At 31.5% G+C, this 24,260-nt stretch overlaps 1 protein-coding gene across 1 annotated transcript in view; it reads left to right on the forward strand.

The window, feature by feature from the left end:
• The first annotated feature begins 5,300 nt into the window (after positions 1–5,300).
• Positions 5,301–24,260, forward strand: part of LOC107440366 (allatostatin-A receptor-like) — a 150,949-nt gene continuing 131,989 nt past the window's right edge. Inside the window, exon 1 of the mRNA XM_087155896.1 lies at positions 5,301–5,337. The gene's annotated coding sequence lies outside the window, so the exon portion shown is untranslated. The remainder of the gene's footprint in view (positions 5,338–24,260) is intronic.

Consider the following 24,260-nt stretch of genomic DNA (forward strand, 5'->3'; position numbering starts at 1 on the left):
ATTAACTCTGCCCAAACTTAAGCTACCGCTTTTCATTTTTTACCATACTGATTCCTTACGAATATACACTGAGTGGCCAAATTATTATGACCACCTCAGAGTTTTATGCAAATGAGTTATTGCGTCACAGCGTTGCCGCTACAGGGCAAGATAACCATAACACGGGAATGCTGGACAAGTGAGTCATCAATTATACTGTGTTGCTTGCTCAGATATGGGAAAGAAAAGTGATTTAACTGAATTTCAACGTGGAATGATTGTGGGTGCGAGATGTGTCGGAACGAGCATCAGCAAAACGGCTGCACTTGTGAAGTGTTTTAGAGCAGCAGTTGTTAATGTGTACAAAGAATAGACAATCAAGCAAAAAACCGGATCTCAACGTCAGACTTGTGGTCGTCACAGGGTACTGAATGCTCGATCAGAGAGAAGGCTGGCCAGGGTTGTGCAGCGCAAAAGGAGAGCAACAGTGCGACAAATTGCAAGTGATCTTAATCAAGGATCAACTGTGAGCGTCTCTGAACGTACTGTTCGACGCACATTGCGCCGTATAGGGTATGGAAGCAGACGACTGAAGGGGTGGTCATAATAATTTGGACACTCAGTGTATTTATGGCTCACCCGTGTCGAAAGGGTTAAATATTTTGGTGATTCATTCTATTTGGGCTGCAAAGTTACATCGATACAAAAAGAAATAAAAAACGGGGTTATTTTACTTTTGTAACCATTCATCGGACTTTCATTCCAAAAAGAGCCATGACAATATCTAAACAAACGTCAAATATTCTGTATAACTGTTGAATTTAATCATGACGCAACACACTTATTTCGGCGCAAAAGCAAATATCTTTTGAATAATTCATTAAAATAAAAGTTATATTCTTTTGGATTAAAAAATAATTTGCAATAAGATGACGTTCGTATAATACAAAACAATATCATTATTTATCAAAATTTTGGGAGCTGTACACCATAACAAATTTTTCACATTTTGAATTTTCATTTTATTTTAAAATTGAATTAATTTTTTTTGCTATTTAAGGGATAAAAAAGTATTTTCAAATATTTTTTTTAAAAAGTAATAATTTCTGAGAAGTTTACGGAAAAACCAAATGATTTTCTTTCAAATAATTAAGTTTTTTTTTCTTTTTTTAATTTTATTACCGTCGTTGAACAGCCGTCATTCACAGCTACCGAAGTTCCACTTCGTAGTTTAATTTTGAACTCAATCTGGAAGACAAGGAAACTATAGGATCCAGTATTAGCAGAGATGCCAACTGTTTCGGACACGCCGAAATAATTTTGAAAACGGCAAATGACTGCAAACGAAAATTTACAAATATTTGACTAATTTTGCTTACTTTTTAACAGGTTTAACATAATTTACTATGATAAAGTGGAGAACAGATGAACCTACGAATTATTTAGAAACAGTGGTAGATAACAATCTAATAAATTGAATTTATTAAACAAAGAATCACAATTAATAAACTACCACTCGATAATATTTATTCGCTGTCCGAAGCAAGCTGGCATCTCTGTATTAGGAGAAATTTTGCCTTCGTGGAGAACTTTTCGATGGAACTAAACAGGATTTGCGTTACATGGAGAGAAAAACCACGAAAACCTCTCACGGTTTGTCTGAAGGTAAGGGGACTCTAAACCATGATCTGTTTACTACTGAGGATACTTTACGTCAGCACTGTTGTCGATGCGAGACGGTGCAGAATTCATATCGACCAGCTATAGCTGGGATTCGAACCTGGTTCACCTCATTGGGAGGTAAACGCCACGGCAATAATTTCGTTACAAATATGTAGTACTACAGGTTCTAAGCTATTCTAATCACCCTATTAGTCAAATTATTGTCAAGTTAAAAATCCTCGCCCTTGTTTTCGTGAAGTTTTAAAAATAAAGCATAGCATATATTTATATTTAAAATTTTAATTTCAAAATCTTGATGAATACTCTTCATTGCTAACCTTGTCACAAAATCGTTAATTACTCCTATTATATTCTCGAGATATATCGAGTTTGTATAGATTACAATTAATTATCATCCAGAGAAAACTTGAGATTTCCCGAAATTAAGATAAAATTAGTTTTATCTCAATTTCACACTTCGGAAGAAAATATTCTTTTTTAATTAGCAGCTTGCGGAGTTTTGCTTCCTCAAGTATGTAAAATATATTGTTAAAATACTTCAAAGTAAGTAAACATTTTGAAATACAAATACTTATCGAGTTGAAGGAAACTTCTAACAATTTATTATCTATGAAAGAAAATTAAAATGTATTTGTACTTTAATTATTTAATAGACTATGTCAATCCTCGTCCATTTTTAAAAAAGAAATCCGACAGATTAATAAAAAAAACTTACATAAAGATGTTTCTTCTTTTTTTCAAAAAAAAGATCAATAATTGTCACAAACTTTAAAAAAATACAATGGATGAGAGGAAAATGATACAACTATAAATATTGGCTTATTGATCAATGAAAAAACGCAGTTTTAACAACTGACTGGATAATTGACAGCATTTTATGAAAATATTTTATGATATTTTATGAAATTTTTCTTCGTTAAAACGTATGTTTTGTTCCATTTAAAAGAAAAAAGAGTTCAGATGAGAAGAAAAATGGGAAAAAAAGAGAAAAAGAAAAACTGATAGTGAAACTAGAGCAACGTCATTCGCATTCTAGAGCTTACGTCAACGTCATTCTAGAGCTTATTTCATTCGTTTTCCAAACGAATGATGTAAGCTCTTACCATTCTTAATCATAAACCATTCCTCACTATTTGGTTTTTCTTGAGTAAGGAAGAGTTCTAAAATACATCCTATAATTGTTTAAAAAAAACTATGTTGGTGCTGTTGTTGTTTTTGTCGTCAGCCATTAAGGCTGAGGGGGGGGGGGCGAGTATTGTTGTTCTCCTGCGGCGCCATCTGTGGCCAAGAATTCAACTTCTGCCACACCCAGGAGTCACACCCGTTTATAGGGCGGACCCATTCATGCTTCCGTTTATTCGTCCTCAGATCAATATTTTGACATGAGAACGATAAATCTCCATTTCAGTACACCCAGAAGTATTGATTTGTTATGGGAACATGGAGAACTTTGTGACCTAGCAGATTTAACGTACACCGGTCACCATTTACTACACGGCTAGTCTTCGGCCGGCTGGATTTGAACCCTCGTTCTCACAAGCGTCAGTCCAGCGCCCTTCCAATTAGCCTATCCCGGCTTAAAAAAAAAATAGGTAGTGGGGACTACTAGGTAGGACTAGGTAACTTAAGGTGAACGGCAACGTGTTAAGAGGACGCCATATCGGGGGAGAAATTCTTGCTCGCGAATTCTCTCCTCCATAACTTCTCCCCTTTGCAACTAATCTAAAATTTAAAGCATAGAAAAAGTGAGTTCAGACAAACCTAGAGTAAGACCATGAAGTTTCAATTGCTGGGGAAAAAAATTCAAAATATGAAAATGAAAACAAAATATTGGAAGAGAACTTCTCCATTGTGTAATCTCAAGTTATTCCCTCATAATTTATTTTCATTTAAATATTTTTCAATATTGGAAACTTCATGGCTTTTTCTAGGTTTGTGGGAACTCACTTTTTCCAAACTTTAAATTTTAAATTACTTATGGAGATAAAAGAGATATTCCGGTGAAAAATTTCTCCCGTGGTATGGCGTCCCATACAAAACAAATCACGTGCTTTTGAAGCTGTTTTGAGGTTGACCGATGTAAAAAATACTCCTGCTGTACAAAATTAGGTTTTCTTTCGGTTATGCACCAAATATAATCTCATTGATAAACCTCAATTTAAACCTTATTTACACTTTACAAAATCAACCTCATGTATAACTAAGTAATAATTTCAGTTTAGATCGGGTGAAATTATTCACACCTCAAATATACGTATTTGATTGATATACGTATTCTACTGAAAGTGTAGAAAGAATAATCCGAACACCCCAAAAACAACCTCCCTAATTTGGTTACTCTAAAGTAGATTTCCCTCAATTTCAAAACAACCTCAAATGCGAATAAGCAGTTTCGAACACCCTCATTATACAGCTTTGAAGTTGATCTTTTAAGGTTGTTTTTGAAATCAATTTCGAATAAACCTCAAATCAACCTTGATACCTCGAAACTACCTCATATAAACCTGAAAAATACCTTAAGCTATTATAAGGGGTCCTCTTAAGGATAATGTGACAATTTATTAGGAAAATAATTGCGGAATCAAAACATGCGTACCCGAGTCAGGTACTGTACCTTGGACCGATCCAGTGAATGGTATGTGCAATATGTCTCTTCGCGATCAACTTCAATATTAATTTTAATGAAATATTCTAGAAAAAATTGCTAATTTTAAACTTTAATTTATTTTTTTATCACCACTTTTTACATTTATTTGTCATTCCTGTATTAGCATTTTAAATATAGATATGAAATACTTCGGACAATCCGTAGTTGTTGTTAGCTATGTATTTACACATTAAATAACTGTCTTGATTTTATTCTTTAAGGTAAAGGTGAATTTTAAATCGTCAGGCTTGAACTATTCGGAATTATAAATTCCTCACCGCTATTAGTTATTTTTCTTTTTTTTTTTTGAAGTACAGTAGAATTTTACAATTTCTAACGGATCTTTGCAATTTTCTCACGGAAAAATTTTAAAGGTTTAGTAAATTCTCGTTGAAGGAATATTTAAAACACCCCTTTAACTTTTAGAGATCTTTTAGTGCAAAGTTTTCATTGAGATAGAATTTATTTACAAAATCACAAATGTATTAAACTGCTGAGGCCCGTCTCTCTTGTGCATTCTTTATACTTTTTTTTCTAAAATCAGCTGGATGCCCGGATTTGACAGCTAATTTGGTATTCATTTATAAAATTTTAATTTACAATTTTCTGTCATTAATTTTTATTCTTAAATGACTTAAAACATTAGTGTTCAGAATTCAGGTTAAAATCGAAAAATAGCTATACAGTGAAATAAAAGAAACAGTAAAAATAATTTTAGTGCTGTATCTAAATCAGTTTATGAAACATATCAAGACTTGAAATAAAGTTATAAAGCTACAAATGAATAATTAGATACAATAGAAAACGTAAATGAAACTCCTTTAATAACTTTTGAAATATAGCAAATTAATGAAAAATTCAATTTATTCAAGTGTTTTCTTATTTTAAGCCGAATTCTTCCCCTCTCTAAGAAATACTCCTAAGATTTAAAAGAATTGTGGGGCGCTGTTAGCGCGCATTTTATTGGACAAAGCACTTCGTAGATAGCTTCAGTTGCCGCCTGATAGCTGTTTTCTCCGCAACGATCTGTAAGTAGAGTTTGCTTTCAATATGATCTGCCAATAATTTAGCATTTAAAGTAAAGTTTAGTTTATAGGCTACAGAAATATAATGCATTCTTATAATATATTTTTTTATGTCTTTTTCATGTTTTTAAAAATTTCTTTGAAAGTTCTTGTTGAAGTTTGATTAGAAACAAAAATATTTAAACTCTAATATAACAAACAAGAAATGAAAGGAGAAAACTTTTTTTTCTAAAAAAATAATTCAAATTAGGCATTTTAAAAAATATAAATTATGAAGGCTTGTAACTTTATTCATCCCCATCGTAATAATATTAGTATCAAAAGGAAATCTGTTAAATTTTTCCATCAACTTTATCGTATGTAATAAGCATTTGAATAATAGCGCAAGTATGCTAACTTCCCGTCTTAACTTTTCGTTTTTTGCTATACATTTCAATCTGTCGTTTAATTGTGCAGAATTTGGTTGACGAAAGGGCTTGAACTGTCTTAAAAAACTAAAAAGTGATAACAATATTTCAATAAAGTTTAAACTTATTTTTTTAAGCTTACAATCTAATATTAAAAATGCAAAAATGATGATTTTGTAGCTAGAGGGGTTTATTTGGAAAAGTTAAGCATAGTGGTGAACATAAAATTATATTCATTTTCTAACTTTTGATACAACTTTTGAAATTTTTTGAGTGCACTATGAACCCTGTTGTTGCCAACTATTTAAGAGACTTACCAAGAAATTACAGCAGAGATGTTAACTGCTACTGTTTCTACAAAATAAAATAAAAACTGTTAATAATTATAAACTAAATTTTACTGATTTTCAGCTAATTTTGCGAACTTTTTAAAACGCTCAACACGAAATAACTGTAAAAAAAGTGAAGTTTCATTCAAGCCTTTAAATTACTTAGAAGTATTGATAGGTAGAAACCGTCTAAAATGACTTTACTAAACCTAGAATCATTTATTCAAGCAATAATTTTGCTACCACTGGAAAATATTTGCACACAATCCGGAGCTTGTTGGCACCTCTGCAACAGAAACAAACTGTTGCTTTTCATAAGATATAGGAGTAGTGGTGAATAAAAACTTAACAACTCGGATTTACTTAACCAATAATCATACGCAAACTCATATATTTTGTTACCACTGAACATATTTATATACAAAACGGAGTGATTTGTCATCTCATAGCATTCTATTGGAAGTATTAATAGGTATTTTAATTGTTAATGAAATATAAAAGCTAAAAATGAAATTGATGCTCTGATCAGATAATTACTCTTAAAAAGAGAGGAAAAAAAAACTAAAATAGAAATTAAAAAAATTTTAGTTTTACGTTTTTCGGGTAAGATGAAATATCTATGAGTACCACTTTTTTATTATAACACTTCTATGTAAATGTGAAATTCATTTTAAAGATTTTTTTGTTAATGTTTCTTGGTAGTTACAAATAATTCACTTCCACTAAAAATAGAACTAGAATAGTTTTCTTTAGTAAAATTGATCAAAGGGAACAACGGAAATAATCTTCACTTATAAGAAATTAGCTTTTTAGCTGATTGAAATACTTTTTAATCGTTTACATGCCGCTCTCAAATTTCGTAACAATAAGAAAAGCGATTTAATCCAAAAAGCTGTAGTACGCTTCAGATTAAAATAAGTATAGCTATAATTTATTTACCTACTAGTTTGGTTTAAAGATAAAATAACAGCGAGTTTTCAAAATCAAACTTAGATTTAAATATTTTTTTATCGTTTACCTGCCGGACTCTTATTTTGCACTAATGAAAAAATGGCTTTACGATCCACGTGGTGGCAGGACTGCATATATAAATTAAATGGAAAATTTCTTCAGTTAGCTGCTAATTTTTTTTTATAACCGTCGTTGAACAGCCGACCCAATTTTATGGGTTTACGACTACTGACGTTCAACTCCGTAGCCTTGTAATTTTGAACCCAATCCAGAAGACAAGGGAACTCCTGGATCGAGTATTGGGAGAAATTTGCCTTCGTGGAGGACTTATTGATGGAACAAACCCGCATTTGCGCTACATGGTAAGGAAGACCACGAGAACCTCCCACGGTTAGCCTGCCGGCAAGGAGACTCTCCGGAAAAGTTTTTATAAGGTGGTAGCGAATTAAAAGCAAAACTTGAATAATAAGGGTAATTATGCATACTCTTTAAAAGTATGACGTGATAACCGTAATAAAGTTGCATTTTATTCAACGCCCCCCATAACTGAAAGTACTCACTCAGTTTCTTATAAGTAGTCCGATCTGACCACTATGAAGGTAAACAAGTTAACGAAAGAGCCATTTAGTAGAAAAATCTATCAAAAATGAGAAAGTGGTAGCAAATATATATCTAAAACTTTGTTTAACTTATGAATATGGTTTGTCGTATTTACTTGTCAAATTCTACAGATTCAATTTTCAAATATGTATGATAAATTTCTCTCAAGTTCTTCTTAAATAGAATTTGGGTTCATGCGCAAAACTGGTTCACTTTTTAAATAGTCTGCGCATACTACTCGTTGAAAACTGTGTTAACCCATTTTGTCCCGAATTTACATATTGAAATGATACTAAAAGTGGTTTTATGGAAAAAGTGGTATAATATATTACCGAAATTAATTGGTTGTTCTACTGTTAGGGCATTCAAAAAGTCATTGATAGATCAAAAAGTACTTGCTCCTTATAATTCTAGATCTAATCAGAAATAACTAAATCCTTGTGGTATCTGAGAATCTTTTAATTTACCCAGATAAAAGAAAATGCTGAAAAAAGTTTCCCACCACAATGAATGTCTTTGAAAAAAGGAACTGTGCTAAATATATGACGCTGGGCGTTAACCGGTTAAGGATTTCTGATGATACTTTGAATTCCTGATATGTAGTGGTGGAAAAATTACTTAACAAAAAACTTTAATTTCGTTACCACTAGAAAATACTTTTTTCTTACTCTGCATCTAAATGGTCAAATATTAGCTTCAGTGAAAAAGTTATTTGAAATTTTTGAATATTATTAATTTTTTTTAAGTCCATTCTGTAATGATTTGCTTATGTGCTTATTTTTGATTATATGCATATCTATCAATTCATACGGTATTTTTCACCTTTTAGTAACTTTTCAAAAGTTTTTAAAAATGCTTACACTTAATGTTCAAGTTCTGTTTGGATGTTCATAACATTTGATATTTATATAGGTTTTCTATTAATTGGATGGAGTGATAGGAACTGTTTTATATAATTGAATAGTTTTAATATTTATCTATTTTCTTCATTTGTATGGTTATCTTAATTAATGAACCAATCATATTTGTCTACCTTTTCAATGCATAACTACGAACTTTTTCAAATAAAAGACACTTTAAGGAGGAAAAAAAAGATGCAATATTACTTTTTCTATAAAAAAAATGTACATTTAAGTTTGTTTAACCCTTTCGAAGGCCGTGGGAAGTATTCTTCCCACCCTTTTTTACCACTTTTCATTTAGGTTTCCGTTTTTTAATAACTTCAGCTTTCTTGAGGAGCGTTTGAATAAAATTGGTAACTATTTGTTAGCTTAAAAAACGTATAAAAGTTATACAGTACTACATAATTCCTTTTGAAGTTTGTAACATTTACAAAATTTATTTTATAAATAAAGAAAAATAAAAGTCAATAAGTTCCTAATAGGTCATGTTAAATATATTTACCACCCAAAAAATGGCATTTTTATTAACTAAATGTGTTTTTCTTTCCTTATATCAATTACTATTCTCAAAACAATTTCATTTCCAAAAATACTTCAATTTACATTTACTAAAATAAATAGTCCTTTAACCCTTTGGGGACGGGTGATTCATAAAAGCATTCGTACAAAATCAGAATCAGGATGCAATTAAGTAAAAAACGGTAACTTAAATGTAGTCGTTGCTAATTTGACAGACTTACTTTGCTTTTACTTTAATTATTGTTAGTTTAATCATATATTCATAATCATTTTTAGATCGAAGCATACCCTCCAACTTATGAGGATTTTGAAAATAATTCTTTCTAGTGGTAGCAAACCAAAGTAGAAAATTTTAAAGCAAATGGATCTCTCATAAAACTTTTAACAGAACTTAAGAATCTAGCCATATGACCTGCACTTTTATAAGTAATAGTGGACAAGTTACGCTAAAATTAATTTTTTTTAAATATTAAGACATTAATTTTGCTACCGTTTGAAAAGAAGATTTCTGAAACTACGGAAATTCCGTAGCAGTTGGAGGGTATGGATCGAAGTATAACTAAATAGTTTTATTTTGAACAAAGTAATGGTGAATTAAATAAATCAAACAATTATATCTCCACCCACAAATAAACTGCTAAAGAATTACTTTGATAACCAGTTTTATCTTTTTACCCTGATTGATACGGCTTTATGCTGGCACATATTTGTGACAGTCGGCGCGAAAGGGCTAAAATCCTTATGTTTAAATTCTATATTCCTAATTTTACTTTCTTTTAACACGTTTACGCCGGGGTGGCCCACCGGTGGGTCACGCTAAATTGTCTCATCTTGGCAGAGCACCGGAGTAAGAACTGGTAACAATAAATTTCATTTTTTAGTTTTTTTCCGGGAATAATAAAAATCCTTAACTACCAATTGTTTTTAACGGATGCAATTTTTATATTGAATTTCTTCTTCACTGTGTTAAGTTTCCTTACAGTCAATTGTTATTGTTGAGAATAGAGTAACTCCTCCCTAAGATTATCTAATAATGAAATAGCTATTCTACCAGTATTTTCACTTCTCCCGGCGTAAACGTGTTAATAAACTTTTAAGTTGAACGTGTGACTAATGAAATTCAAAATTTTATTAAAAGAAACAAAGATGCAACGGGTCAATTTAATGCAAAGAATCTTTTTGCATTAAATTGACCCGTTTTGTCCCGAATTTATTCATTGAAATGATTCAAAAAGTGGGTTTATGGAAAAAGTGGTATAATATAATATCGAAATTAATTGGTTTTTCTACTGTTAGGGCATTCAAAGAGTCATTGATAGATCAAAAAGTACTTGCTCCTGACAATTCTACATCTAATCAGAAATAACTAAATCATTGTGGTATCTGAGAATCCTTTAATTCACCCACATAAATGAAAATGCTGAAAAAAGTTTCCCACCACAATGAATGTCTTTGAAAAAAGGAACTGTCCTATATGTATGACGCTGGGCGTTAACCGGTTAAGTTATTTGAAACTGTAAGCCATAGTGGTTGTTACGTTAGATTACTTAAAGTGCTAATAAATAAATAAAAGTTAATTGTGTTTCCGACACTTTTTATTAATCATTTTGTATTTTTAGTCGCCTGTGGCAACTTTACGGGAATAATTGAGTAATTCAGTGTAGATAACTATAGTTGAGCCTGGCATTTTATATCAAACGTAGAACTATGAAAAAAGTGGTGTTAAATTTAATTTTAAACAAGTAGATATTTTTCAATTAACCATTACCAGAGATGCCAACTTGCTCCGGACAGCAAATATATCTTTTAAAGTGGTAGTTTATCAATTGTGATTCTTTGTTTAATAAATTCAATTTAGTAGATTTTTATCCACCTCTATTTCTAAATAGTTCTTAGGCTTATATAATTCACCACTTCATAGTACCTATTTCAAGCTATGCTTTTTAAAAAGCAGACACAAATTGTTAAATATTTGCAAAATTTACTTTGCTGTTATATACCGTTTTTTTAATTATTTTGTCGTGTCCGGAGCAGTTGGCATCTCTGCATTACGATAATTTAAGAAAATCATAATATTGTTATTTTAAATTAAGATAAGAAATTTTATAACAGCATTAACACAATAACCATCAAACTTTCGATCACCATCGCGTTCTTTAAAAAAATATTTCATAACAGGTACCTCAATTGCTTCACATTTATTTCCTTGGCAGAGACAGTAAATAAATATGAACAATAAATGTACTTATCATAGCTGCCAACTCTTCCGGTTTTCCCGGAAGATTTTAATTTCGTATTTAAAGTGGTACCGAAACTCATGTCATGCCATTAGATTTTTTGAATAATAATAATAGTTATAAATGAGTTTGATCACCACTACATATAAATAATTACAAAAAATATATAAAAGCATACTAATCCATACCCTCCAACTGCTACGGAATTTCCGTAGTTTCAGAAATCTTCTTTTCAGACGGTAGCAAAATTAATGTCCTAATATTTAAAAAAAATTAATTTTAGCGTAACTTGGCCACTATTACTTATAAAAGTGCAGGCCATATGGCTAGATTCTTAAGTTCTGATAAAAGTTTCATGAGAGATCCATTTGCTTTAAAAATTTCTACTTTAGTTCGCTACCACTGGAAAGAATTATTTTCAAAATCTTCATAAGTTGGAGGGTATGCTAATCTGTATGACAGCGGATTTTAACCGAGTTTAAATATAGTAACTATATTTTTGAGTAAGTTTGTTTTTCGGTGATTGTTTTACTACCACTTGAAAAATCCATTCCCAGAAAGAGTAAAAGTTGGCAGGTATGACTAATATTTTGATCTGAAATTATGAATGTGTAGTATGTTTTAAAAAAGTGGTGATCTCATGTGAACTTATCGATTCAGCTTGAACGTTGATACCCTTTCACTATTTTCAAAAAGTTACTTTTTACATCATGTGAACACAACACCAGCGGGAAATAAGTTAACCCATTTGTGGCTGAGAACGATGGGTTATTTTTAATTAATAAAAAGTGGTAGTATAAGTGTTTCATTATTAGAATTAATTTCTCAAGATCAAGATAGTTCTATCAATCATAATGAATCGATTTAAATATTTATATTTCTAGTGAAAACGCAATGCTTTTTCAAGGTTAAAGTAGCAGGTAACCATAGATTCCAAACCTGAAACCGTAGCCCATACCTGCCAACTTTTACTCTTTCTGAAAAGGGATTTTTCAAGCGGTAGTAAAAAAATCAACGAAAAACAATCTTACTCAAAAATATAGTTATATTTTTACTTGGTTAAAATCCGCTGTCTTAAAGATTAGTATGCTTTTATATATTCGTTGTAATTATTTATATGTAGTTGTAATTATTTATATGTCAAACTCATTTATAATTATTATTATAATTCAGAAAATCTAATGACATGACATGAGTTTTGGTACCACTTTAAATACGAAATTAAAATCTTCCGGGACAACCGGAAGAGTTGGCAGCTATGCCGTAGCCCCTCCACATTGTAGTAAACCTAATCAGGTTGTAGCAACTAACTAAAAACCTCAATGCACAATTATCAGGCCTTATGTAGTTGTTTGAACTAGTTGTGTATAGTAATGATCCAAATAATTGTAAAAAAATGTTTTAAAACCAAATTCAAAATATAATGCTCACTACCACATCGAACTCACGAAAAACTTTAAAAAAAACTGGAGGAGTTGGCATGCTTAGGCAATAACAAAAAGTTATTCATTTAGTTCAAACACATATTAACTACAACGTTCACTTTACAATTAAGTTTTGGAATCCGAGCATTAATGCGTTAATATAACCATTTCTTTTCTATTGTCTAAAGCGACTGCTTTTGCTATTTTTATGTATAAATTATTTGCCACTATTTACTCTTTTTCGAAGTAAGAAACATTGCTGTATATATGTTACTGTTGTATTAAGTCCTGCGTAGTACTTCTTTTAAGATAGGCAAGAATAATCTAGCTAAGATTGATCAAGTAGTACTTGTATTAAGAAAATATAAACTGGATTTACTGGCAGTTTCAATTTTGTAGTTAACACGTTGAACGCCACGCTAATTTTACATGGCTTGCCCATCTGGCCAAAGTAAATAACTACAAACTAAATTTGCAAATATTAGATGTAATTTGCTATATTTTTAGAAGGTTCATCCTGACATATCTGACGAATGTGATGAATTACATAAGTCTTCGAATTATGTAGAAATAGTGGTGGATAAAATTCTACTAAATTGAATATTAAACCAAGAATCACAATTGATAAACTACCACTTTAAAAAATATTTTTGCTGTCTGGAGCAAGTTAGCATCTCTGAATATGTATGGCACCCACAATCTACAACAGAACTCTTAATCGATAAAATAACTTCTTTAAGTAAATTTTGAATAAATTTTTTGCAATTCCATAAAGGAGTGTAAATTAAATAGTTCTATATCATGTTATTCGCTGTCAGCCAGCTGTGTTTCGCTGCCTATGTTAAAGGTCAGTAAGCGGTGGCAGTAGCAGCCTAAATGTAATTTCAGTGTCCGCCACCGGTGGTTGACGAGGCCTAAATGGAATGTCCATGTCAGTCACCGATGGCTGACGCGGTGCTCAACGTGTTAAGAAATATTCTCAGCCTAAGCCTGACTCTAAGTTTAAGCTTAAGTCAAACAGAGCTTCTGCTACTTCTCTTGCATTACTTACTAACCACAGTACCTCATTCGCCCAAGCGCATTACTACAGATTAAGGCTCCTATACTATCAGAGCTGACCTATCAAGCAATATTGGAGCAAACAAGTTCGCAAGTTAACTTTATGTTAGTATTAGTTATGTTATTACAGAGATGCCAACTTTCTCTGGACACGCCAAAATAATTTAAAAAACGGTAAATAACTACAATGCAAATTTTGCAAATAGTTGACAATATTTGCTTGCTTTTAAAAATGTAAAGCATGTCATAAGTACTATTAAGTGGTGGATTATATAAGCCTACGCTATGTTTAGAAATAGCGGTGGATTAAAATCTTCTAAATCGAACTTATTAAACCAAGAATTACAATTAATAAACTACCACTTGTAAATATTTATTCGCTGTGCTTATGTTAGCTCTTTGCTCCAACAATAAATGATAAGTCTGCCTGTCTAATTCAGGGGCTCTATTCATATAAATTCATTACGGAGTCTAAGACAGTTTTCATTGAATCTAAATCATCAGAAAAATGCGGGCAATAATGTAAATATTCTTAATAATTTCGACGTTCTATTCCGTAATTAAGTTTTAAATATTTAATAACTATTAAAGTTCCATTCCTGATATTTTGTCACGGGAAATAATAAAATAATGTTTTAATAAACTAAGCAAAAATATATTTAGGATCATTGAAACATAACCACTGTAACAGATAAAGAAATGGGGTGAACTATATAAACATAAACGAAACGAATAAGTACCGAGAATGGCAACAGAAATAAAATAGTACAAAAGAAGTATCATGAACCGATTACTCTAGACCAAGAAAATTACTTTAACACGTTGAGCACCTCGTCAGCCATCGGTGGCTGACACTGGACTTTCCATTTAGGCCGCGTCAACCACCGGTGGCTGACACTGAAATCACATTTAGGACGCTTCCACCACCAGTGGCTGACACTGAAATTACATTTAGGCAGCGTCAACCACCGGTGGCTGACGCTGAAATTACATTTAGGCTGCGTCTGCCACCGCTTGCTGACACTGACCTTTCACATAGGCCGCGAAAAACAGCTGACTGACAGCATATAACATGATATAGAACTATAAAATTTACACTCTTTTATGGAATTGCAGAAAATTTATTCAAAATTTACTTAATTATTGTGATTCTTGGTTTAATAAATTTAATTTAGTAGATTTTTTTCCTCCACTATTTTTAAACAATTCGTAGTCCTATATAATTCCTCACTTTTTTCATATATGTCATGCTAGACCTTTTAAAACTAGCAAAATCTGTCTAATATTTGCAATTTTAGTTTGTAGTTAATTACAATTTCATACCTGCCAACTCTTCCGGTTTTTCCGGAAGATTTTATTTTCATATTTAAAGTGGTAGTAAGTATATACTATTTTTTCTTTTATAAACTTAATTTTTAGATGATTTTGATCACCACTATTCTTACAAAAATTAAGCACATATATTAATATGCGTTACTCTCATGGTTGTTAACTTGAGCTTTCTCAAATACAACGTATTCGTTTGCTTAAAACTGAAGTTTTAATTCCATTTTAATACCACTGGTAAAAACGATAATGGAAGGGATTAAAAGTTAACAGGTATGCAGTTTGGCCAGACGGGCAGGTCGCGTAAAATTAGCGTGGCGTCCAACGTGTTAACAATTTATCTGTGTCGAAAAATAACTACGGATTGAATTTCACAGCATAAACTAATATGCCGTTTTTAATTTTGCCAGTACAGTCCGCTGAAGTCAACGCTGGCAACATTTTCCCCTGCATTTAATGAAATTTATTGAAAATAAAATGTGGTGGATTGAAAATTGAAATTTTTCATTAAATTCTATTGTTTTTTTTTTGTAAACATAGAGTAGCCAATTTTCAGAAAAATTTAAAAACTGGTCGAAAAAGATCAAAGAAACAAAATGTTTTAACTAATCATTCTTAATACCAAAAATACTTGTAAACCAAATGCTACAACATCCCAAGGGAATTCATCAAATTGGTTAGGTTTTGAAATCAATTACAATCATGAAAATTAAGTTTACGTCATAAAAAAAATTGCGATCACTTTTTTATTTTTCTAAGACCAAGGCTTCTGTGATATATTTACATTCTTGAAAAATATTTATTGCTTCTATTATTCGATAGGGATTTTATTCAATTTATAAAGGCCTTAATAAATTTAGCAGCACATAGCATATAGCAACAGCGTACGTTTTATACAAAATGTTGCTTGTCAACAGCAACAAATAAGAGACCCTCCAACTCAGAGACAGTTCGAAATGAAAATAAGAGGTCGAAATGATTAAGAACTCGAGAACACTAAATGAATAAAAACTTGAAAACTCAAAATGATTAAGAACTCGAACTGAATAATAACTCGAAAACTCACTCACTTCATTTGGGGTTTGATGAGCACGGGCTTCTTTCACAGACAGTGGATCTAACAAAGGAGTTATTAAAAATCTTCATAAGTAACCAACTTCGAGGTTGTTTTTGTTTTTAAAAATCTTCATTGATAAGCAGGCTCAAGGTAAACAAGCTGACGAAAGGCAGCTGTAGTCAACATTTTTCAAATGTAACAGGAAAAATTGAAAGTCCATTTTTTTTTTAAAAAAAACTGTATATGCACTAAATAAACTTTTATATGTTAAATCATTAGTTAAAATGACTTTCTGTACAAAAAAATTAGAGTTAGCAAAATGCCTGTGTTGAAAATGGGCAACGATACTCTTTAGACTATCCTGATTTTTTTCGTAAATTTCACAGCATAAACTAACACACAGTTTCTAATTCATGCAGCAAATTACAATCTACGACGCATAGCTGCCAACTCTTCCGGTTTTCCCGGAATATTTTATTTTCATATTTAAAGTGCTAGCGAAATTCATGTTATTTCACTAAACTTTTTGAATTATAATAATAATTATAAATGAGTTTGACCACCACTACATATAAATAATTTCAGCAAATATATAAAAAGCATATTAGTCCTTACGACAGCGAATTTCAACCTCAGAGATGTCAACTTGCTCCACTTTGTGAAATAGTATTTTATAGTGGTAGCGAAATTTAAGCTACTTTTAGTTTAGCATTTTTCATTTTAATAATTTTTTCACCACTAAATATCAAAAAAAAATAAGTATCATATAAAATGCTACTTTAAAGCATCAATCTTATGGTTACTCAAATAAAAAGTAGGCGTAACTATCTTTCTTTAGCGCATTTTACCATATAAATTGCTACCACTTTTTAAAAACTATTCCAGAAAGCGGAGCAGTTGGCATCCCTGCAACCTGGTTGAAATGCAAATATATTTTACTACCACAGAGATGCCAACTTGCTCCGCTTTGAAAATAATATTGTTCTAGTGGTGACGAAATGTAAGTAATTTTTAGTTTCGCATTTTAAATTTTAAGTAATATTTCAACCACTACATATCGCATATTCAAAGTATCGTATGAAATGCTACCTTATTTCAGAGATCTCATGGTGACTATTTTAAGGAGTGAGCGTAATTATCCTTACTTTTCAAGTTTTACTATTTAATTCGCTACCAATATATTTAGACATTCGCAGAAAGCGGAGCAGTTGGCATCCCTGCTACCACTTGGAAAATCCATTCTCAAACAGAGTGAAAGTTGGCAGGTATGACAACGGCTGATCACATTTTTTTATCCAGCATTTATTAAAATTCATTGAAAATAAAAAGTGATGGATTGAAAATTGTAAAATTTCTAAATAAAAAATTCCAGTTAATGAAAAGCAATTGAACTTTTTTGATCTTATTTATTAAAAATGCATAACTTGAGAACTACTGTAAGAAATTCACAAATAACAAAATTAGTAGGGGGTAAAATCATTGAAACTTATTTTTGAATCTGTGATTATTATATAAATTTTGTTATCACTTAAAAAAAAATCTTGATAAAATCTGTGAATTCGACAGCTGTTGCGTAAGTATACGTGCCACAAAAACAACTTTTCATTTTCGTGAAACTTAATTAATCGCGCCTATTAATGTTTTATTTCCTTGTTTTAATTTTATTTCATGTTTATGGGATTAAGATTATCCTACAAATTTGTGAATCCTGCGGGATATTAACTGTCATTAAATGCGTCAAATAGCAGGATTATAACTTCCTGTTAAAGTAAAAATAGTCGTCGGAAAATGAGAACATTATTTGCCTATTGAACTACCGACTTGTTTATCATACTTGCTATTCCTTCCAGATTTTCCGGATTATTTTTATTTTACAAGCAATAAGAAACAGTCCTGTATATATGTTACATTTGTATTAAGTCTTGGTAGTCAGAGGTAATTTACTTCTTTAGACAAGAAGGTAGATGTAAACTGGATTTACTGCCAGTTTTATTTCTATAGTCAAAGTCAATTTATAGTCAAAGGTACCAAATTACGTGGTGGAATGACCATAGCTGGGAATTATGAGTTGCCCAATTACACTTCTTCGGGATCAAACAAGGAGCTGTTATTTTAACTTTAAAATTATTTAGTTTATTAGTGGAGGGACAGAATCATTAAAACTCATTTTTCTAAATTGTGATTAGTATATAAGTTCTGTTACCACTTTAAAAATTAATAAAAATCCTGATGAAATTGATTGATTCGACAGCTGTTCCTTAGTATACGTGATGTAAAAACGACTTTTCACTTTAGTGAAACTTAAATTAAATTATCATGCCTATCATGTATATCTTGTTTCAAATTTTTTTGTTCATATTTCTAGGGTTAAGATTACCCTACAAATTTGTGATTCCTGGGGGGTATTGACTGTTACTGTTATTAAATACGTCAATTAGCAGGATTACAGCTTGATGACAAAATTTTTGTCAATTTAGATACACAGGCATGTCATACTTGCTCATTTTTCCGGGTTTTCAGCATGATTTTTATTTTACAATTAATCAGACAGGGACTTTTATGCTCTTATTTTTACTTTATACTTTTTATGCTTAGAGGGAACTTTTTTTTAGAATTATAAAAGTTTATGTTTTAATGCATGATTCCTTTTTCAGTTAATTTGTTTTAACGTTTTTTTCCCTCCAATAAATGTTTATGATTCAAAAATTATTACAAAACGTCACTTTGTCACAATTCTCTCTTGGCAAGGTATTTAAAATGTTGGCAAAAGTTTCGGAAATTCTGAAAGCCTTAATTTCTAATTATCAATCACTCAATGTTTTTGCGAAAATCGTAGTATTGAGCAGCCCTTGATGGTAATGAAATTTTTACTATCTTAAATGCCTTCTGTTCTGGATTTTTCTGAAAATTTTATTTTCGCAATTAATTTGGCAGTCCAACTTGATTCTTATTTTAATGAATTTCATTTAAAATTATTTCGATTAACGTAAATAATTTAAACATGCATATTGGAGATCCATTACACATCGTTAGGTGTTTCGAAAAGTGCTCGAAATTTAAATGAAAGTCTGATTACAGTATCAATTCAGTTTTCAAATTACTCGCTCTACGTAAAAGCTTGTTTGAAGAGCATGAAAGGTGGCTGGTACGGCTTGTTAATAGTTTAAGTAACTATTCAATTCTAAAACTACATTTAGTACAATTATTATATTAAAGAGAAATCTAAATCTAAACACTTTGTACTAGGAGTACTTTAAAACGCTGTTAGAAATAATGTAAGGACTAAATAATTAAAATTATTTTTACATACTTTTTATAATTTATAAAATAACGTGGTCACTAATTATTAAAATATACAAATATGCGTAGGATGGTTACTTTTGATGCAGCATTAACCCCTTGGGGACGGGTGATTCATAAAAGCATTCGTATAAAATCAGATTTAGGATGTAAATAAATATAAAACGGTAGCTTAAATGTAGGCGTTGCTAATTTGACAGACTTAATTTGCTTTTACTTTAATTATTGTTAGTTTAATCATATATATAATCAACGTTAGTTCAAAGTATAACTAAATAATTTTATTTAGAAATAAAGTAAGGGTGAATTAAATAAATCAAAGAATTATAACCTCGCCCACAAAAAAACTGATAACGAACTACTTTGGTTACCAGTTTTATCTTTTTACCCTGATTGATACGGTTTTATGCTGGCAAGTATTTGTGACAGTCGGCGCGAAAGGGTTAAAGCAGGCGCGAAAGTAAGACAAACAAGAACTGGTGCGATACAGCTGATTTTCGGAAGCAGGAATGCCACATTCGACTAAAATTGTAAAAAGTGGTGAGTAATAATAGCAAAATGAGAGCTACCAACTACTACGGTTATAGTAATTGATTTTATAGAGTGCTAGACAACTAAAAACTAAAGCTTACAGAAGTTTTGTTATCTTTACTAACATTTTTAAAGCATCACCATGAGAGTGTTCGAGCAAGTGGCTTTTTATATAAGTTTTCAAATTATTTGTAAGTAGTGGTGGGAAAAACAACTTTAATTCAAATTTAGAAAAGAAAGAGTAATACACTAAAGCATTAACTTAGCTACCACTAGAAGAAAGTTTTCCAAAAAACGTGAAAAGTTGGCTAGCCTGCTAACTTATGTCATCAAATATGTATGCAGAGATGCCAACTTGCTCCGGACAGCAAATATATATTTTAAAGTGGTAGTTTATCAATTGTGATTCTTGGTTTAATAAATTCAATTTAGTAGATTTTTATCCACCACTATTTCTAAACAATTCGTAAGCTTATATAATTCACAACTTTATAGTACTTATGTCATGCGATACCTTTTAAAAAGCAAGCAAAAATAGTCAAATATTTTCAAAATTTACTTTATAGTCATTTACCGTTTTTTTTATTTATTTTGGCGTGTCCGGAGCAGTTGGCATCTCTGTGTATGTACCTTTCTTTTTTCAAAAAAATTTGATTTTTTTTTACTACCAAAATAGAGATGCACTCAACTTACCAGTATCAACTAAATTCAAAAACATTTATAATGACAAGAATTTCCCTTTGCGTTGTGGTTTATTACCATCTCTCTTTACTTGAATGCGTAATGAGTTTGCTCAGTTACAATAATGTTTACAGTTAGCTCTCTCTATCTTTTCCGCAGAGCTGCTTGCATTTAGGTTAAATGCGGGAGAGCAAGATTTTACGTAGCTACCAGTAGAAAAAAAAATTTCAAACAGCGCAGAAAGTTGGCAGGACTGCAAAACTTTTTTTTTAACAGAAATTAAAATTAGCAATTTTTTCTAGCATATTTCTTTCAATTTACTATTTAAATAAGCCGACTGACCAGTGTAGGGGTTAGTGAACTGCCCTTGCATCAGAAAGGTTCTGGGTTCGCATCCCGGGCAAAGCATGGATTTTCTTTTCTTCCCTGTACTATCTGTCTTACAGTGGGAGCAACGTTGACCCGCCTAACATGGTGCCCTTAAAAGAGTGGTCAACAAATCTGCCCTTCAGATACCTGTATGACCTAGGTCATTCTCCAGGTGGGCATTAAAAAAAGGAAGTAAAAAACTTAGACAACATAATGCTACGACTGTTTTCACTTGAAATATGAAAATATTTTATTGTAAGTCACGGTGGTAGTTTTAATTAAAGTTGAATGCCACGCTAATTTCACATGGCTTGCCCGTCTGGCCAAACGGTAAATAACTACAAACTAAATTTGCAAATATTAGACAGATTTTGCGAGTTTTTAAAAAGGTTTAGCATGACATATCTGAATGGTAGAATGGTAGAAATCACATAAATCTCGGTGCGCTGCCGCGAAGCGGCATTATCTGATTCATCTGTAGTAATAAATCGATGATGAGGAGTAGTGAGGAGGAATGGAGATGGTAGGAAGAGGGGGTGCTCAGCACCAAGAAATCGAGAGGGGGTTCGTGTGACATGGACAATCAAGAAATGTTGAGTGGCATGGTGTATAATTAAATGACAATAAAATCATAAGCAATATAAAATAAAATAATCATGAAGATTATGATGATAGATATTATTAAGAAAGGCTTGCGTTAAATATAAAATATATATATCACACCTGCCAACTTTTAATCCCTTCGAGGATGGTTTTACTCAGTGGTAGCAAATTCGAATTTAAATTACATTTCCAGGCAGAAACATATGCTGTTTTTGAATAAAGCTTACGTGGACAAACACGACAGTATTTTATATCAATATATATGATTAAATTTTTTACAAATAGTGGTGGTCAAAAAGATTTTAAATTAAGTTAATAAATGGAAGGAATATATAGAAAGCATAAATTTTACTACCACTTTAAATATAGAAATATAAGTTTACGCCAAATGCGTAAAAGTTGGCGGGTATGATATATACATATATTTGCAACGCACGATAATCAACCCAAATCGAATTAAAAATACGATAAAAATAAAATAAACATATACAATAAGAAAATAATCAATGAGAGAAAATTATGTCATGAGCTCTGTTACAGTGGTGACTCAGGCGTCCTGGTTGAATAACCACTCGTCTTCTGGGTTGCTCACCACACTAGTCTTAATCATACTACATATTCCTCAGGGACAACCCCTTGGGGTTGCTCGCCCTCCTCGGTCCATGTATATGTTATGCAATACTGTGTGTGGGAAGTGTAATTTTGATAGAAAAACCAAAGTTTGGCTGGGGCTGAGTGTTTTTCGTGTGCTAGGGCAACACCATGTCCCTAAGGAAAAAGGCAATGATTGGGCTAAATTTAGTGTTGTCGTCAATTAATTTTATATCTAGGAGTGAGTTAAAATTGCTGGTGGTACAGATGGCATATATGAAAAAAGTTGTGAATTATATAAGCTTACGAATTGTTTAGAAATAGTGGTGGACAAAAATCTATTAAATTGAATTCATTAAACCAAGAATCACAATTAATAAACTACCACTTGAAAATATTTATTTGCTGTTCGGAGCAAGTTGGCAACTCTGTGTATATAAATAAAACTATTTTTGTGTGTTCTATATTGCATTAATTTCTTCAAACCATTTTAGAAACGATAATAATATAAAAAAATTAAAAATATACTCGAATTATGCGTTTCCAATAATCTTGGCTTTGCCGGTCACCGGTGACCCCTATGGCATTCAACGTATTAACTGTCTTAGTTTCTTGTAGATAGGGTATTTAACCATTTAACTCATTGGTAATGTTCTAGCCATGTACAGCGTGTATCTGTTCTTGCCAAATACATCTATTGAGACTAGGCTTATATGGCACAAAAGAGTATGTGCATAAATATTACAATTTGTAACGAAACTATTCAACAGGACTAAGCGGTATAGTGCGTCAAAAAAAGGGACCACCCTGAATAAATTTTGGTCTAATGATCGGATCTTCACGTTCTAGGGCTCAATCTGAATGGCTCAATAGGGTGACCTCAAATATGCTAACTAATAAGTGCAGACGATATTTTAAGTTACGATATCAGGCACAAAGACGTACTTTCTCCGAATAAACATACCTTTTTTTCCCACGGATTTGGATTTCTGACTCCCAATATATAGGGGGTAGCCGTAATCTGGGAAATATGGTCCCAATAGCTTGGTCAGGCGAGCGTTTCAAAAATTTGACCCTTAATGTTAATTTTACTTTTTGCGTATTTCGCTATATCTCGAGAACTTTCTAGGCAAATTGAAATATTTTTGCACACAATTATAAAATTTGTTTGTCCAAGAACAATTCCATTTAAAAAAAATACATTTTAGTGAGTATTTATTATTTTATTTAGTAAAATGGTCGAAAAAAGCTAAGGGATAGAATTGTTTGCGTTAAGGTATAGAATTGTTTGCGTTATTTTAAATGCTATAATTTTTCATTGCAAAGTACAAAAATTTCGAAGAAAATCGATTGTATAGTTCCCAAAAAATTGAATTTCAAAAAAATCAGATTTTTAAAATATTTGAGGTCATCCTTTTGAACCATTAAGATTGAGTCCTAGAACGTGAAGATCCGATCATTAGATTATTAGTTACTCAGGATGGTCCGTTTTTTTTGGCTCAATGTACACCTAAAATATTATTTAAGAATAAATGCCTTACCACTTTTTTTTTGTAAAGGCACCTTTAACATATTTGCATAACGGGTCGTATTCTTTCAAGGATTGAATTTTCCGGTTGGCCTAATATTTTCAGCAAAAATAGTTGGACTGTGACATGCATCCTGTTAGTTCTTAATCTGTTTTCGTTATACCAACTGCATTGAAGAATTTCCCTTCAGTTAGTATAGAGCGTAATCAAATAAAACAAAATCGTGTGATCGAAAACGTAAGTGTTAACGCTTTCGCGCCGACTGTCACAAATACGTGACAGCATAAGACCGTATCAATCAGGGTAAAAATATAAAACTGGTAATCAAAGTATTTCTTTAGCAGTTTATTTGTGGGCGGAGTTATAATTGTTTGATTTATTTAATTCACCATTACTTTGTTCAAAATAAAACTATTTAGTTATACTTTGAATTAACATTGATTATATATATGTTTAAACTAACAATAATTAAAGTAAAAGCAAAGTAAGTCTGTCAAATCAGCAACGACTA

This window comes from Parasteatoda tepidariorum, chromosome 12, assembly GCF_982258835.1.
Source record: "Parasteatoda tepidariorum strain Cologne lab strain chromosome 12, Ptep-v5.0, whole genome shotgun sequence".
NCBI classification, from domain to species: domain Eukaryota; kingdom Metazoa; phylum Arthropoda; class Arachnida; order Araneae; family Theridiidae; genus Parasteatoda; species Parasteatoda tepidariorum.